The sequence below is a fragment of the Mastomys coucha genome, unplaced genomic scaffold (genome assembly GCF_008632895.1).
Source record: "Mastomys coucha isolate ucsf_1 unplaced genomic scaffold, UCSF_Mcou_1 pScaffold17, whole genome shotgun sequence".
NCBI classification, from domain to species: Eukaryota; Metazoa; Chordata; class Mammalia; order Rodentia; family Muridae; genus Mastomys; species Mastomys coucha.
This window is the reverse complement of record NW_022196899.1, coordinates 18,617,760-18,626,919: the sequence shown is the minus strand read 5'-3', so window position 1 is coordinate 18,626,919 and position 9,160 is coordinate 18,617,760. Positions and strand designations below refer to the sequence as shown.

General features: G+C 37.3%; 1 long non-coding RNA gene across 2 annotated transcripts; it reads right to left on the bottom strand.

Moving 5' to 3' along the window:
• Positions 1-479: 479 nt before the first annotated feature.
• LOC116094760 lies at positions 480-7,078 on the bottom strand. 2 transcript variants are annotated; one of them, XR_004120299.1, is made up of 3 exons: positions 6,896-7,078; positions 5,198-5,302; positions 480-586 (listed from the first exon to the last, which is right to left on the bottom strand). It is a non-coding gene; the product is annotated as an uncharacterized LOC116094760 (long non-coding RNA). The 2 variants fall into 2 exon arrangements; XR_004120298.1 differs by lacking the exon at positions 480-586 and adding an exon at positions 777-890.
• Positions 7,079-9,160: the final 2,082 nt, after the last annotated feature.

Below are 9,160 nucleotides of genomic sequence, written 5' to 3'. Positions count from 1 at the left end.
GGAAGGAGGGAGGAAAGAAGGAAGGAAGGAAAGAGGATAGGGAGGGAAGGGAGAGAGGACTCAAAGAGGAGAAATTTCTTTCAGAGATATAAGTAGCTCAGATTTTGCAAAGATAAAGTCTATAATAGATATTTTTAAACAAATGTTGAAGAGTTTAAGTTTGTGTAACAATTCATGAACTACTTGATGTCAAAAAAGAAGGCTGAGTTCTGTAATTCCAGGCATGAGTTCTAATGTCATGTTATATGCCACATCTACCAGAGCCACCTGTCTATTTTTAGCAAACGATCTCACACAGAAATGAAATTGTAACTTGCACAAAAAATACTTCCTTATTAATAAGAAATCTCAGAGAAGATGTTTATCTCTCAAGGTACACAGAAAAGTGACAAAAGACACAGGATTTCCTCTGTCGAGTTTTATAGGATTCCAATTGTCTGTAGCTCCTTTGTTTTCATTAATCTTCTTAACATGTAGATGTCGCAGTTATATGTATGAGTTTTCCTTTTCTTCAGTCTTTATCAGTTTAATTTAGAAAGCAAACTCGGTAGTTTACAAATCATGAAGGTCTCCCACCATGTGGCAGCTGTAAAAGTATTAATTTGAATTTAAATAGTGTCATTAGCACACATTAAAATAGCATTTTCTGTAATGTATTAATCTTCCTAATTACTCAGTTACATCCATTATTTTAGGAAAGTTTAGAAATTTAGTACTCTTTAACTGTGCAAGGTGAATAGAGTTTTATTTTAATAATCACAACAGGAGTTGTAAGTGCTCTCTATATAAATTCTTGTAGAATTGTAGGCCTTTAAGACTTCCTTAATGTTTTCAGAGAAAGAAATGATGAAATTCATGCTGCACACAGTAGATGTCACTGTTTCTCCATGCTAGGAAAATGTAGCAACAAATTTTGGCAGTTAAAAAAAACATTTCAATTTTCAAATGTACATACAACAGAAATGTGTTAGTGTGGTAAACCAAAAAGCAGGACTAAGAATGTTTATGATAATCTGCAGTTCTTTGAATGGAGACCAAACAAATGCTCATGTAGCAGAAAATGCGTCAACACTTTAAGAGCATTTACACATAGTGAAATACTATAAAGCAATGAGAGGGGCAAAAATTTACCTACCATACAACAAAACTCAAAACTGATGCTTATTAAGCCAGGGTAAAAGGATAAATCCAGATTATCTATAGTTTGCAAAATTCCCAACATGAGAACCTCTCACATAGGATAAAGCACCCTTGGAGATGTCTGTAAGTAGAAGAGGGCGAGGAGGGACACAAGGCTTCTTTCACACACTGTCTTCCCACCTGAGCAGCAATGCTCAGGGTTTGCTCACTATGAAAATGCAAGGAGCAGGGCCTTTGATTTGTTCAAATATATATGTATACACATAAATATATGTATGATATGTGTGTGAGTATATATGTGTTTGTGTGTGTGTTAGACTTTCAACATTTTATAAAATTGATTCAACCAGGAAAATTATTTGAACCCCGCTTCAAATATCCAATCTCTTGAGATCTACTCAAGTTACAATTCAAAATTCATGAGTTGGTATGGTGTGTGAAAGGTAGAAATTCCAAACTTTTGCTTTTCATTTCAGACTTTCGGTATTTCAATTTGATTCTCATGATTTCTGGATCTTGTTTCTGAAGTAAAATTCCTTCCTTTAGCATGAGGACATGTTATCTCACTAGAAGCGATGAGTGAGTTTCCCTGTTTGCCCAAATGTCCCTTATGTCAGACATTTTCTCACTCCCAATGTTTTCTTCTTAGTATTCAAAACATCTTTGAACTTGTCTTATTTTCAAAAACAAAATATTCTATGCTTCTTAGCACCCACTAGCTACTGTTTAATCCACTTTGATTTTTTTCATAGCTAGGATTTCATAGCTCTATGTTGTCTTCCCTGAGGCCAATTTCCATAGCAACACAGATTCCATAAACTTCCCCCCTGAAGTTATAAGCTTTCATATTGTTAATATTTTTGTATTCTTCCCTAAGACATTATAAAGCATAAATAGTCCTTTCTCAGGAAGAGAAAAGCCATGTGAAACCGTCTAAGCCCTTACTCAGATGTAAGCTTGTGGAGTGTAAGTTCTAGAGAGTAGCATTTTTTCTGTGTAATAATTTAAAACAATATTATGAAGTCTCTTGTGTGGGAAGCTGCAGAAGCCTTGAGTCAATTGTGAAAAGAGTGAATAAAGTCTCGAGTGGATGTGCATTTCTGACTTGGGCACAGCCATGTCAGGAACCAATCCTAGGAGCCGCAGGAAACTGGCAAATCCTTCCCAGTATGCATCATGCATACTTCCTCTGATTCAACTGCAAAGATTGACAATGTATACAAACCCATGTCTTTACAAAGTAATGTGCGCACATGCGTGTGTGTGTGTGTGTGTGTGTGTGTGTGAAAAGTGGTAGCTGCAGCTATCTCCTCAATGTTGACAGCCTAAGACTGCTCCCCCATAGAGATCCCCTGTGTAGACTAGTGTAGACTAGCCGACTCTTCCCCTGTGCTGTTCCTGATAGATGCCCAAAGTTCCAGGAGGCTGGGCAATTGGCTAGGCTCCGTTAGAAAGAGAATAGTTCCTGACCTCGGCTTTTGTATACCTGTCTGCATAAGTCTTCTTTTTTCCTCCCTTGTCACCCCTGTCAGGTTTCCACGATGAAATCACACAGGATATGGAGCTCCTGTGCCTCAGCGTAAAAGATGGAGCTTCTCACATAGTTGGTATGACCTCTGTCACTTCTCTACATTTTTCTAAAATGTCATCTAAGTAGAAAATATGAGTTCTCTATTAGTTCCTATTGGCACTGAGTGAAGAGTCTCTAGCAGGCCCAGAAATGGAAAACATGGCTCTGGCAGGCTTGGCCCTATACACAGTCCTTCTGCCTTGCTATAAACCCTTAGGTTAGATTCCTAGCCATCAAGATTTATTCCATTATTTGTCCAGTTCCTCCAGCTGATGCTGACCACTAAGATCTAACTATCAAGGCATTGAAGTGTTGAAGTACAGCAATCAAAAACCTCCCGTGCCAACCTTAATTTACATGCCCAATCAAAATCAAGCACCTCATGCTAACACCGGTTTCCCCCTTTCCTTTACAAAATGCCATTGGCCTATGGGCATGTCTGTCTCCTCTCTATCCAGAGGCAGTCCTTTTTTCCTCCAGGAAAAATATCCCTTCCCCTTTGTTCTCCCGCACCCCCATCTCCTGTCTTTGTCTCTTTTTCCCTGGCCTTTGTCCCTCTAGAACAAATAAATCTCCTTTGTGCTGAGAACTTGATCTTGGAATGTCTTGTCTGCGCCGACTTGGAGGTCCTTTCACTGAGAAGAAATTGCAAGCAAAAATCCAGTAACTGTGACATAAGTGTGACCTCTTGGTGTTTTTCTCTCTCTTGGTGCCTGGAGAGAACCATTTCTCCCAGAGCAGCCCCATGTGCAAACTACAGGGAGTTTAAAGACCAAGAACACAGAGAACCTACATGCTGGTTGGCAGTTGCTGTGGGAAATAAGCAAGCCAGCAGTTTAACAGGAGCCAAGAATAAAGTCAGCTGGGGCTTTTCAACCCTCAGTTTCTACAACAGAGTTGGGTGCTTTGGCATAGGACTTTAGGGGAATGAGGTAGAAACCAAGATGGCTTTAGCTAAGACAAGATGGAGAAGTATTTGCCTTATTATATAAGTGTGTGTGTGTGTGTGTGTGTGTGTATGTGTGTGTATTCATGTTTAAGTGATTCATAAAAATTATCATGTTCATGGGGGACCATATGATGCTATTTTTCATGTTTTAAATTAGATTGTGTCTCCTCAAATAATCATCATAGATGATTAAAACATTAAAAGTCCCTTCTAACTTTTGATATTTCTTATGTATAGTCACTTCATTATATAGGAATCACAGCAACACTATCTTACTCCATCTAAAAATGCCTCGGGATTTGCAGATGAGTCCCCATTTTCCCCTTCCGGTTGACTCTCCCAAGGCTCTCTCTGATAACCAGCATTCCACTCTTAGGTTTCATGAGATCAATTCTTTTATGTTTCACAAATGGGTGAGACATGCCGTATTTTCTCTGTCTATCTCTACTGTTTACTTCTGCCAAAATAATTTCTGTGCCATCTGAGACATTATATCATGAATAATAACTGAAGCACTCTATTACCCACATGAATCATATTTTCTTTACCATTCCCAGCTTGGTAGACACAGGTTAGCTGTATATATTTCTTGGCTATTGTGAGTACAATTGTAATAAACACAATAGAAAAACAACATCTTTTCAGCAGATTGAGTTAATTTCCTTTGGATTTATACCCAATTACATTTTTGAAGATATTTCACATTGTTTTCAATAATAGTTGCACTAATTCATATTTTAAACATTAACATTCTCAATATTTTTGTGAAAAAGGTTATATTTCCCTACATTTTTTTCCATTTTAGTCAAGATATATGGAAATCTGATATAAACAGGAAATTCCTGTCAGGTATGTCAATTTAATCACATTTCTGTCAGGAAGCATGGTTGATTCTATTGTCTTTCTGAAACCATTAAAGATAGTTGATGCTGTCAAAGTCAGACTCTTTTTCCTACTGGTTTGTTTTTCTTTGCAGTATTTGCTTCTGTACAAAAGATAGAATGAGCACTTATCAGTCATTATATATTTAAGTTCCCACAAATAAAGAGTTTGAACAGAGGTACATACAGCCATAATTCAATTAATGGCTTTTGATAGCAACTGTATCATAAAACAAGTGAGGATCTTGACTCAATACCCATCTTAATAAAAATAAAATAAACAAACAGATAAATAAATAAATAAATAAATAAATGCAGCTGTTACCACCTCATGAAAATGCAGAAAATAAACTATCAGGAAAATTCCAACCTTACCCAAACATAGTGCTCGTTCATTCTACTGCTTTCATTTGCAAATGTATACAACTTTGCAGATAATTTGCTTTTCTCTGTGCAAACTTGTTACCTATAGGCACAGTAACATTAAGTGAATCCTAAACAAAGTAATATCTTAATTATTTCAAGCTCAGACACACAAGTTTTTTTCAAAGAATTTTGGTACACAAACCACATGAACAAACTGAAAGTGTGAACAACAATAACAAAAAGTGTGTCTTTTGGAGCTTGAGATACGGCCCTTCAATTAAGAACACTTACTCCTCTCACAGAGGACGTGGGTTAAGGTCCTAGTTCCAGGGGACTGATGCCCTCTTCTGGTCCATGTGGGTACTGCTTGCCCTTGGTGCACATACATTCAAACGCCTACATACAAAAACAGAAAACAAATAAATCTTTTATAAATAAATAAATAAATAAGTAAATAAATAAGGATGCACTCTTAAAAGTTTCAATTTATTGAGCATTTTGGTGAGGCCCACACATTTTATGACATTGAGAACTTGGTTCTGTGTGATATAAACATGCTTGTCCTAAGGTTATTTTTAGCAAAACATAACTTTGTATTTAAGTGAAATTTATGAAAAATGTCTAAAAGAGAAATTTTCGGCAAGTCGCCAAAGCAGCATGGAAGTGTTTTCAACAGGACAGAACGAAGGCTGCACCTCACCATAAATGACCCTTCCGTGCCATTACTCTGCTGCGGGCAGCGGTTCCCACATCGGTCCGTAAGATGAGCCTTACCTTGTTACACTAGGCAGAAGCTATATCCACACCAATGTCTTTTGGTTTTATCTACATGAATTTGTTTTCAGTTTAATTAACATGCCTTTTCCAAAACAAAAACATTCTATGGCTACCACTGGTTAAAAAAAAAAAAAACACTTGACAACTTTTTGTGTTTTTCTAAACTAATAGAAACCCTGTGTAAGAGCTTTCCTGTTCAAGAAAAATAAAAAACAAAGAAAAAATTGTTATGCAAAAGATGGATATGTTTATCCTTGACTTCTAAACCCCAACTCAGATGGCTTCCTCACAGTCCTCCAGGCTACAATAGAGATGTTGGGGAGTGATTTCGAGTGACCTCAGAGTGCAACTGCAATTCAGTCCTTTGTTCCCAGGAAGCAAACAGAAACTGAAAAGAAGTTCACAGTATATATGACATTCAGATTGGAAATTTTCTCTTTTGTTATCGAAAAATCCGAGGAAGGAGCTCTTGGTGGCCTCTTGCACCTTTTATGATAATTGTATTACATTCAGTTATTTAACAAAGAAGTAAAGTAGGAAGTGCATTTGAACATTCAGATCATCTGTAATAATTCTTTTCTGTATTGACTAATAAAATAAGCATATATTTGAAGAGAAACAGAGAATGAAAGAGCAAAAACTGAACTAGTACCCCATCTCTCCTACCTGATGTTATTCTCTTTCATTTCTACTTGCTTACCAACCCCAATTTCATTTTGTAATAAAAATAGCAAAAGGAAATTAATAAATGATACACTAATATATATGCATCAAAATTTAATCAGATTGTAAAAATATTATTGAACATACAACTAGCTATCCCTATTTCTACTATGTAAAGTTGGATTGACAAAACATTCTTCCTTATTTAACTACATTCAAATTTCAACACATTGTTTCTTTTATTTTTCTTTAAAATTAAGGACCGTTCTTGCATCATTATAAGGTAATTTAGCATGGTCCCAGTGGAAAAACTCTGCCTTTGCAACTGTTCAGCCACAGTTTTAAAACAGTCATTCAACATTCTAACAGCCACGCATCATTTTATGAACCTCGTGTAGCTGTGTTGTTTGATGCTATCAGCTTGACAGAATCTAAGATCGCCTGGGATACTAGCTCCTGGTACATTATTGAGAGATAATTTTGGTCAGGATAACTGAGGTGGGAACCATGTAAGGAGGGTTTGGCAGGGGAAGGACAGTGCGAGCTGACCACAGGCATTTATCATTCTCTGCTTCCGGGTGTAGATGGGACATGACCAGATGTCTGAGGCTCCTGTGGGTGTGATTCCCCTGTCTTCAGAGACTGGAACCTTGAAAGGATTTGTAAGTTTTTCTCCTTAAGTTGCTCTCATCAGAATGTCTTCTCCTAGCAAAAGTACTGGGCAGTTGTATCTATCAACAATTAATACAAAAGGAGTCCAAGAATCTGAAAGAGAGAAAGGAAGAATATAGACTTTTACAAGAAGGCAAAGGAAATAAAGTATATATACATATATATACATATGTGTATATGTATATACATACTATATATGGTGATATATACATATACATATATATATATGAAAGAGAAAAAGGAAGACTATAGAATTTTACAGGAAGGCAAAGGAAAAAGAATACATATATATAAATATATACTATAATTTCAAAGAATTAAAAAATAATAAAAGTCAGAAAAGTAACTTACCTTCTAATGATACAGGAACAGTCTTTAAATTTAAAGAAAAATAAAAGAAACAATGTGTTGAAATTTGAATGTAGTTATATAAGGAAGAATGTTTTGTCAACTTAATTTTACTTTGTACAAATAGGGATACCTAGTAACATGTTACACAATATTTTTACAATTTGATTAAATTTTGATCCATATATATTAGTGTAACATTTATTAATTTCCTTTTTCGATTTTTATTACAAAACAGCACGGGTTTAAATTATGTTAGGTCCATTCGCAAACTACCTTTCCTAGCCTGGTCATAGAAAGACTTAACAGATACAACATAAATCAATGTGAATGGAAAGGCTTAGAACTAATCTTCAAGTACTTCATAATTTGAAGGAAGATTTTGAGCATCTGTCCAAGGCCCAGTGCAGAGGGAGACTACTATGAAGGAAACCGAGGTTGGGTGCTCTCATCCTGGGGATGCTAAGCCTATTTGGAAAAGTTCCACAGTGGTTCATAGATGAGGTGACCACACAGTTACAGATGGCTATGGGTGCTGTGATGCCTACAGGTCGGATAATAAAGGAACCATGACGTTTCCCTAAAGCCAGAACATCAGTGTCAGGAGATGGCCCATTGTTCCTACAGAATGAAAGAGAGGTGGCTTGACCAAAATGGATGAGCATATCCAAAACCTCAGGTAAGAGGTAGTGGGTCACATCCACAGAACTGACTGTTCCAAATGTCCCTTAGTCCCTCACGTCTCCAGTGTGAGCCCAAGACATCAGTTTATGGGCCTGTAGTTGGAAACTGCCTGGAAGATTCTATCTCATGGATAACACTGAGAATAACTGGACATCAAAACTAATGCTTCCTGAGATAATTCTTATAAACTCAAAACCTCTAAACAATAGCATAAAATCACAGTTAATTCTAAAACCAGAGCCAGACACGGTGAGACATCGCAGGAATTCCAGCATACTAGAAATTCTGAGAAAGGAAAAATGAGAGTGGCCAGCCTGGGCTGCACAGTGAAAGCCAGTCTTACAAATCTAGTCATAAGAACTCTAAAAGTTGAATCCTTTACCATAACAGATCTCGTTGGATACTAGACACTGTAGCTTGTTCATGGGGCTTCTCTTTTTCTAGGGATCATGAGTTCTAGACATCACCGAGTCAGTAAAAGCAATAGTATTGGAACAAAACCCCCGTGGAACAGTATACCTCCAGCCTACACTGCTCTGCTGTGGTAAAGTTTTGAGGTCTAGCCTTTCACCAGCCCCTGGGTGATGTCTCTGACCATTTGGCATACTTTCCTGATAAAGAATCTCTTTCTATATTTGAGATTGAGCTATATTTTAGTTGGATAATCTGAGTTAAAATGTGTTTTGTGGTGAAAGGCTCCATTAGTTCTGAATTACACCCAGCTTCATGTGTAACCTGAGTTACCCAGACACTCTATATCCACACACCTGATCCCCGGGGCACACCCTGTGCACCCTGATCTGGTAGTTTTCAAAGTCAGTCACGTTTCATGTGTACTAGCATATAGCTTCTGAGAGGATGAAATCCCCAGGGCTCCTGGAACAGGAGCTACCAAAGGATCTATTTGTTGTTATTGATATTTTGTAGACTTACATATTTTTTTCCTATTTGATGATTTTCTTTCTTCATTTCTTTTGCCTTTCCCTTTCTTCCTCCCTCCCTCCCTCCCTCCCTCTCTCCCCTTTCCTTCCTTCCTTCCTCCCTCCCTCCCTCCCTCTCTTCCCCTTCCTTCCTTCCTTCCTTCCTTCCCTCCCTCCCTCCCTCCCTTCC